Below are 9,535 nucleotides of genomic sequence, written 5' to 3' on the forward strand. Positions count from 1 at the left end.
CATTGAACTTGACATCGATAAAATGCAATTGTTTTCATCGTCCGTAGCTTATGCCTGCCTATACCATAACCCACCGCCAACATGGGGCACTCTGTTCACAACGTCTGCCATCTGCCTGGTACATTTGAAATTGGGATATATCCGTGAAAAGCACACTTCTCCAGTGTGCCAGTGGCCATCAAAGGTGAGAATTTGCACACTGAAGTCAGTTACAACGCCGAACTGCAGTCATGTCAGGACCCTGGTCAGGACGAGGAGCACGCAGATGAGCTTCCCTGAGACGGTTTCTGACAGTTTGTGAAGAAATTCTTTGGTTGTGCAAAACCCACAGTTTCATCAGCTGTCCAGGTGGCTGGTCTCATACGATCTCGCAAGTGAAGAAGCCAGGTGTGGAGGTCCTGGGCTGGCGTGGTTACACATGGTCTGTGGTTGTGAGGCCGATTGGACGTGGAGGCCGATTGGACGATGGAGGTAGAGAGAGAAAGCGGTGGAGGGAGAGATGAAGATGGAGGTAGAGAGAGAATAACACTTGGAGGTGAAGGAAGGTCTGATTCAGACGTCTCTCTGTGTCCCGGGGGTCAATACTAAGCAGAGCACCTTCCCTCTCTCCATCCCTCCCCCTTCCTTCTGCTCCCTATACCTCACAGAGGGACAGCCTAGACATCTGAGGGGGAACACACCTCCCCTCCACCCCCAAAGTTCCTACACACGCTGTCACACACACCTAATACACACAGCCCCATACACGCACCCCACCATACACCCTCTCAGCATCCCTCCAGCCCCTGACCCCAGGCAGATTCCCTCTCTGGCAGGTATATGCATGCCCCCAAACCCCCCTCCCCATACACCCACATCTCCTCTGCTCCCCTCCATCCCACCTCTCCAGCCCCCCAGGTCCCCTTTCCATCAGGGCGGCTCCCAGGGGAGAGGTTAGTGTGATTGATGTGTGATTGGTAGGCCTCCCTTAGGGCCTCCCTCTCCGTCACCTCTCCACCTCTCCACGCTCTGAATTAAAAGGCTGTTTGTCACCTGCGAGTCCTCAGCTGCACAGACCAGGCCTGCAATTTCACAGCACTCAGAGAGAGAGAGCGAGAGAGAGGCCATTACTGGGGAGGCTGTCTGGGGAGCCATCACTGCCCGGACACGCCTGGGGGGCTGTCTCTCTCTCTCTCTCTCTCTCTCTCTCTCTCTCTCTCTCTCTCTCTCTCTCTCTCTCTCTCTCTCTCTCTCTCTCTCTCTTTCTCTCTCTCTAAATTCAATTTCAATTCAATTCTCTCTCTCTGTCTCTCTCTCACTGTCTTTGTTTCTCTCTCTCTCTACCTTCCCTTTCCTTCCATTCCCTTACCTCTCGTTCTTCATTCCTTCACTATCTCTCCCTCACTGAGCCTTGTTTTGAATTGCTGAACCCACCACTGGAGCTCTGCAGGGAGCGAGAGAGAGATAAATAAAAAGAGAGAGAATGAGAGAGTAGATAGACTGTCAAACATTATGTACACAAAACATAAACATGCTATCTCTGTAGAAATGGACAGCATTAAAAAAAACATATAAACACACCCACCCACCATAAAAAACAAAACATGCTTTTCTTAACATATTTACACACAAATACTGTATAGGACAACAGACATTTGCCATCTTCATAAACCTACACACAAATGTAGAATACAACAGGTGCAAACCTTACCTTGAAATGCTTACTTACAAGCCCTTAATAGAGATAAGAAAACATTAACTAAACAAACAAAAGTAAAAAATAAATAAGTAACACAATAAAGGTACATAACATTAACGAGGCTATATACAGGGGGTACTGGTACCAAGTACCCCCCTGTATATAATTTGTACATGTAGGTAGGGGTAAAGTGACTATGCGTAGATAATAAACAGCAAGTAGCAGCAGTGTAAAAACAAAGGGGGGTGTCAATGTAAATAGTCCAGGTGGCCTTTGGATTAATTGTTCAGCAGTCTTATGGCTTGGGGGTAGAATCTGTTAAGGAGCCTTTTGGACCTAGACTTGGTGCTCCGGTACCGCTTGCTGTGCAGTAACAGAGAGAACAGTCTATGTGTCATGTTTGTCATTTATTGTCATGTCTTGTCCCTGTGCTCCCCATGCTATTCGTTTCCCTCTGCTGGTCTTGTTTGGTTCTATCCCTCTCTCTCCCCCTCCCTCTCTCACTCTCTCGCTCTCTCTTCTCTCTGTCGTTCCGTTCCTGCTCCCAGCTGTTCCTATTCCCCTAATCATCATTTAGTCTTCCCACACCTGTTCCCGATCCTTTCCCCTGATTAGATTCCCTATTTATTCCTTTGTAATCCGTTCCTGTTCCGTCGGTTCCTTATATTGTATATTCCATGCTGTGATTGCGTTTCGCCCTGTCCTGTCGTGTTTTTGCCGTGATTGTGTATCACCCTGTTCTGTCGTGTTTTGTGCCTTCATCAGACGCTGCGTGTGAGCAGGTGTCTCAGTCGACTACGGCCTGCGCCTACCCGAAGCGACCTGCAGTCTGTGGCCGCTTCTCCAGTTGTTTTCCCCTCTACAAATCTAGAGGATGTCAGTTATTCCGTTTTGAACATTATTAAACTCTGCTTCTGTTAAGTCGCTTTTGGGTCCTCTTTTACCAGCATGACAGAAGGAACCGACCAAGGAATGGACCCAGCGACTTCAGACGCTCGTTACACTGCCGTCGAGTTCCAAGGAGCCATGCTCGGCAGACACGAGCAGGAATTGTCTGCTGCTCGCCATGCCGTGGAGAACCTGGCCGCTCAGGTTTCCGACCTCTCTGGACAGTTCCAGAGTCTACGTCTCGTGCCACCTGTTACTCCCTGGCCTGCCGAGCCTCCAGAACCCAGGGTTAATAACCCACCTTGCTACTCCGGGCAGCCCACTGAGTGCCGCTCCTTTCTCACGCAGTGTGAGATTGTGTTCTCTCTCCAACCCCACACATACTCTAGAGAGAGAGCTCGGGTTGCTTACGTCATTTCACTCCTTACTGGCCGGGCTCGAGAATGGGGCACAGCTATCTGGGAGGCAAGGGCTGATTGCTCTAACAGATTCCAGAACTTTAAAGAGGAGATGATTCGGGTTTTTGACCGTTCAGTTTTTGGTGAGGAGGCTTCTAGGGCCCTGGCTTCCTTATGCCAAGGTGAACGGTCCATAACGGATTATTCCATTGAGGTTCGCACTCTTGCTGCCTCTAGTGAGTGGAACGAGCCGGCGCTGCTCGCTCGTTTTCTGGAGGGACTCCACGCAGCGGTTAAGGATGAGATTCTTTCCCGGGAGGTTCCTTCAGATGTGGACTCTTTGATTGCTCTCGCCATCCGCATAGAACGACGGGTAGATCTTCGTCACCGGGCTCGTGGAAGAGAGCTCGCATCAACGGTGTTTCCCTGCTCCGCATCGCAACCATCTCCCTCCTCTGGCTTTGAGACTGAGCCCATGCAGCTGGGAGGGATTCGCATCTCGAATAAGGAGAGGGAACAGAGGATCACCAACCGCCTGTGCCTCTATTGCGGAGTTGCTGGACATTTTGTTATTTCATGTCCAGTAAGAGGCCAGAGCCCATCAGTAAGCGGAGGGCTACTGGTGAGCGCTACTACTCAGGTCCCTTCATCTAGATCTTGTACTACTATGTCGGTCCATCTACGCTGGACCGGTTCGGGTGCTACATGCAGTGCTTTGATTGACTCTGGGGCTGAGGGTTGTTTCATGGACGAAGCATGGGCTCGGAAACATAACATTCCTTTCAGACCGTTAGACAGGCTACGCCCATGTTTGCCTTAGATGGTAGTCATCTTCCCAGTATCAAGTTTGAGACACTACCTTTAACTCTCACAGTATCTGGTAACCACAGTGAGACTATGTCTTTTTTGATTTTCCGTTCACCGTTTACACCTGTTGTTTTGGGTCACCCCTGGCTTGTATGTCATAATCCTTCTATTAATTGGTCTAGTAATTCTATCCTATCCTGGAACGTTTCTTGTCATGTGAAGTGTTTAATGTCTGCCATCCCTCCCATTTCTTCTGTCCCTACTTCTCAGGAGGAACCTGGCGATTTGACAGGAGTGCCGGAGGAATATCATGATCTGCGCACGGTCTTCAGTCGGTCCCGAGCCAACTCCCTTCCTCCTCACCGGTCGTATGATTGTAGTATTGATCTCCTTCCGGGGACCACTCCTCCTCGAGGTAGACTATACTCTCTGTCGGCTCCCGAACGTAAGGCTCTCGAGGATTATTTGTCTGTGTCTCTTGACGCCGGCACCATAGTGCCTTCTTCCTCTCCGGCCGGGGCGGGGTTCTTTTTGTTAAGAAGAAGGACGGTACTCTGCGCCCCTGCGTGGATTATCGAGGGCTGAATGACATAACGGTTAAGAATCGTTATCCGCTTCCCCTTATGTCATCAGCCTTCGAGATTCTGCAGGGAGCCAGGTGCTTTACTAAGTTGGACCTTCGTAACGCTTACCATCTCGTGCGCATCAGAGAGGGGGACGAGTGGAAAACGGCGTTTAATACTCCGTTAGGGCATTTTGAGTACCGGGTTCTGCCGTTCGGTCTCGCCAATGCGCCAGCTGTTTTTCAGGCATTAGTTAATGATGTTCTGAGAGACATGCTGAACATTTTTGTTTTTGTCTATCTTGACGATATCCTGATTTTTTCTCCGTCACTCGAGATTCATGTTCAGCACGTTCGACGTGTTCTACAGCGCCTTTTAGAGAATTGTCTCTACGTAAAGGCTGAGAAGTGCTCTTTTCATGTCTCCTCCGTTACTTTTCTCGGTTCTGTTATTTCCGCTGAAGGCATTCAGATGGATTCCGCTAAGGTCCAAGCTGTCAGTGATTGGCCCGTTCCAAGGTCACGTGTCGAGTTGCAGCGCTTTTTAGGTTTCGCTAATTTCTATCGGCGTTTCATTCGTAATTTCGGTCAAGTTGCTGCCCTCTCACAGCTCTTACTTCTGTCAAGACGTGTTTTAAGTGGTCCGGTTCCGCCCAGGGAGCTTTTGATCTTCTAAAGGAACGTTTTACGTCCGCTCCTATCCTCGTTACTCCTGACGTCACTAGACAATTCATTGTCGAGGTTGACGCTTCAGAGGTAGGCGTGGGAGCCATTCTATCCCAGCGCTTCCAGTCTGACGATAAGGTTCATCCTTGCGCTTATTTTTCTCATCGCCTGTCGCCATCTGAGCGCAACTATGATGTGGGTAACCGTGAACTGCTCGCCATCCGCTTAGCCCTAGGCGAATGGCGACAGTGGTTGGAGGGGGCGACCGTTCCTTTTGTCGTTTGGACAGACCATAAGAACCTTGAGTACATCCGTTCTGCCAAACGACTTAATGCCCGTCAAGCTCGTTGGGCGTTGTTTTTCGCTCGTTTCGAGTTTGTGATTTCTTACCGTCCGGGTAGCAAGAACACCAAGCCTGATGCCTTATCCCGTCTGTTTAGTTCTTCTGTGGCTTCTACTGATCCCGAGGGGATTCTTCCTTATGGGCGTGTTGTCGGGTTAACAGTCTGGGGAATTGAAAGACAGGTTAAGCAAGCACTCACGCACACTGCGTCGCGCGCGCTTGTCCTAGTAACCTCCTTTTCGTTCCTGTTTCCACTCGTCTGGCTGTTCTTCAGTGGGCTCACTCTGCCAAGTTAGCGGGTCATCCCGGTGTTCGAGGCACTCTTGCGTCTATTCGCCAGCGCTTTTGGTGGCCGACTCAGGAGCGTGACACGCGCCGTTTCGTGGCTGCCTGTTCGGACTGCGCGCAGACTAAGTCGGGTAACTCTCCTCCTGCCGGTCGTCTCAGACCGCTCCCCATTCCTTCTCGACCATGGTCTCACATTGCCTTAGACTTCATTACCGGTCTGCCTTTGTCTGCGGGGAAGACTGTGATTCTGACGGTTGTCGATAGGTTCTCTAAGGCGGCACATTTCATTCCCCTCGCTAAACTTCCTTCCGCTAAGGAGACGGCACAAATCATTATTGAGAATGTATTCAGAATTCATGGCCTCCCGTTAGACGCCGTTTCAGACAGAGGTCCGCAATTCACGTCACAGTTTTGGAGGGAGTTCTGTCGTTTGATTGGTGCGTCCGTCAGTCTCTCTTCCGGGTTTCATCCCCAGTCTAACGGTCAAGCAGAGAGGGCCAATCAGACGATTGGTCGCATACTACGCAGCCTTTCTTTCAGAAACCCTGCGTCTTGGGCAGAACAGCTCCCTGGGCAGAATACGCTCACATTCGCTTCCTTCGTCTGCTACCGGGTTATCTCCGTTTCAGAGTAGTCTGGGTTACCAGCCTCCTCTGTTCTCATCCCAGCTTGCCGAGTCCAGCGTTCCCTCCGCTCAAGCGTTTGTCCAACGTTGTGAGCGCACCTGGAGGAGGGTGAGGTCTGCACTTTGCCGTTACAGGGCACAGACGGTGAGAGCCGCCAATAAACGCAGGATTAAGAGTCCAAGGTATTGTTGCGGCCAGAGAGTGTGGCTTTCCACTCGCAACCTTCCTCTTACGACAGCTTCTCGTAAGTTGACTCCGCGGTTCATTGGTCCGTTCCGTGTCTCCCAGGTCGTCAATCCTGTCGCTGTGCGACTGCTTCTTCCGCGACATCTTCGTCGCGTCCATCCTGTCTTCCATGTCTCCTGTGTTAAGCCCTTTCTTCGCACCCCCGTTCGTCTTCCCTCCCCCCTCCCGTCCTTGTCGAGAGCGCACCTATTTACAAGGTACATAAAATTATGGACATGCGTTCTCGGGGACGGGGTCACCAATACCTAGTGGATTGGGAGGGTTACGGTCCTGAGGAGAGGAGTTGGGTTCCGTCTCGGGACGTGCTGGACCGTTCGCTCATCGATGATTTCCTCCGTTGCCGCCAGGATTCCTCCTCGAGTGCGCCAGGAGGCGCTCGGTGAGTGGGGGTACTGTCATGTTTGTCATTTATTGTCATGTCTTGTCCCTGTGCTCCCCATGCTATTCGTTTCCCTCTGCTGGTCTTGTTTGGTTCTATCCCTCTCTCTCCCCCTCCCTCTCTCACTCTCTCGCTCTCTCTTCTCTCTGTCGTTCCGTTCCTGCTCCCAGCTGTTCCTATTCCCCTAATCATCATTTAGTCTTCCCACACCTGTTCCCGATCCTTTCCCCTGATTAGATTCCCTATTTATTCCTTTGTAATCCGTTCCTGTTCCGTCGGTTCCTTATATTGTATATTCCATGCTGTGATTGCGTTTCGCCCTGTCCTGTCGTGTTTTTGCCGTGATTGTGTATCACCCTGTTCTGTCGTGTTTTGTGCCTTCATCAGACGCTGCGTGTGAGCAGGTGTCTCAGTCGACTACGGCCTGCGCCTACCCGAAGCGACCTGCAGTCTGTGGCCGCTTCTCCAGTTGTTTTCCCCTCTACAAATCTAGAGGATGTCAGTTATTCCGTTTTGAACATTATTAAACTCTGCTTCTGTTAAGTCGCTTTTGGGTCCTCTTTTACCAGCATGACACTATGACCCTCTGTAGCGCTTATGGTTAGATGTTGAGCAGTTGCCATACCAGGTGGAGATGCAACTGGTCAGAATGCTCTCGATGGTGCAGCTGTAGAATTTTCTGAGGATCTAGGGACCCATGCCAAATATTTTCAGTCTCCTGAGGGGCAAAAGGTGTTGTTGTGCCCTCTTCACGACTGTCTTGGTGTGTTTGGACCATGACAGTTCTTTGGTGATTTGGACACCAAGGAACTTGAAACTCTCGACCCACACTGCCAGGTCTCTGGCCTCCTCCCCATAGGCTGTCTCATCGTTGTCGGTGATCAGGCTTAACACTGTTGTGTCGTCAGCAAACTTAATGATGGTGTTGGAGTCGTGCTTGGCCACGCAGTTGTGGGTGAACAGGGAGTACAGGAGGGGACTAAGCACGCACCCCTGTGGGGCCCCAGTGTTGAGGATCAGCGTGACAGATGTGTTGTTGCCTACCCTTACCACCTGGGGGGCGGCACATCAGGAAGTCCAGGATCCAGTTGCAGAGGGAGGTGTTTAGTCCCAGGGTCCTTAGCTGGGTCCTTAGCTTAGTGATGAGCTTTGTGGGCACTATGGTGTTGAATTCTGAGCTGTAGTCAATGAACAGCATTCTCACATAGGTGTTCCTTTTGTCCAGGTGGGAAAGGGCAGTGTGGAGGCAATTGAGATTGTGTCATTTGTTGATCTGTTGGGGCGGTATGTGAGTTGGAGTAGGTCTAGGGTTTCTCGGGATGATGGTGTTAATGTGAGCCATGACCAGCTTTTCAAAGCACTTCATGGCTACCGATGTGAGTGCTACGGGGCTGTAGTCATTTAGGCAGGTTACCTTCTCGTTCTTGGGCAGAAGGACTATGGTGGTCTGCTTGGAACTTGTAGGTATTACAGACTCGTCAGGGAGAGGTTGAAACACTTGCTAGTTGGTCCGCACATGCTCTAACTACACGTCCTGGTAATCCGTCAGCCCCCGTTGCCTTGTGAATGTTGACCTGTTTAAAGGTTTGCTCACTTCTGCTACGGAGAGCGTGATCACACAGTCGTCCAAAACAGCTGGTGTTCTCATGCATGCTTCAGTGTTGCTTAACTCTGTCACGCCTACTTCCGCTCCCCCTTCCCCTATTGGCGCTCGAGGGCACCAGGATACCCTTCATTACACACACCTGTCACCATCATTATGCGCATCAGCACTCATTGGACTTACCTGGACTCCTTCACGTTTTGATTGCCTTCCCTATGCCTTCCCTATGTCTGTCTGTTTCCTCTGTTTCATCCCCAGCATTATAGTAATTTCCGTTTCCCCTGTCCAGATGCTGTCCGTATTCTGTTCCTGTCCGTGGTTATTAAATGTTCACTCCCTGTACCTGCTTCTCGTCACCAGCGTCGATCCTTACAGCCTCGAAGCGAGCATAAAAGGCATTTAGCTCATCTGGTGGGCTCGCGTCACTGGGCAGTTCGTGGCTGTGTTTCCCTTTCTTGTCCGTAATAGTTTTCAAGCCCTGCCACATCCAACAAGTGTCAGAGCCTGTGTGGTAGGATTCAAGCTTAGTCCAGAATTGACGCTTTGCATGTTTGATGGTCGTTCTGAGGGCATAGCGGGATTTCCTATCATTGTCCGGATTAGTGTCCCGCTCCTTGAAAGCGGCAGCTCTAGCATTTAACTTGGTGTGGATTTGACCTGTAATCCAAGACTTCTTGTTGAGATTTGTACGCACGCTCACTGTGGCGACGATGTCGTCGATTAACTTATTAACGAGGCTGGTGACTGAGGTCGTATACTCCTCAATGCCATTGGATGAATCACAGAACATATTCCAGTCTGTGAGTAGAATTCTGATCATTTCCATATTGAGCGAGTCACTGGTACTTCTTGCTTTAGATGTTGCTTGTAAGCAGGAATCAGGAGAATAGAATTATGGTCAGATTTTCCAAATGGAGGGTGAGGGAGAGCTTTGTATGCGTCTCTATGTGTGGAGTAAAGGTAGTGTTGAGTTTTTTGTCTCTGGTTGCAAATGTGACATGCTGGTACAAATGAGGTAAAACAGATTTAAGTTTGCCTGCATTCAAGGCCC

The sequence above is a fragment of the Oncorhynchus gorbuscha genome, linkage group LG16 (assembly GCF_021184085.1).
Source record: "Oncorhynchus gorbuscha isolate QuinsamMale2020 ecotype Even-year linkage group LG16, OgorEven_v1.0, whole genome shotgun sequence".
Classification (NCBI taxonomy): domain Eukaryota; kingdom Metazoa; phylum Chordata; class Actinopteri; order Salmoniformes; family Salmonidae; genus Oncorhynchus; species Oncorhynchus gorbuscha.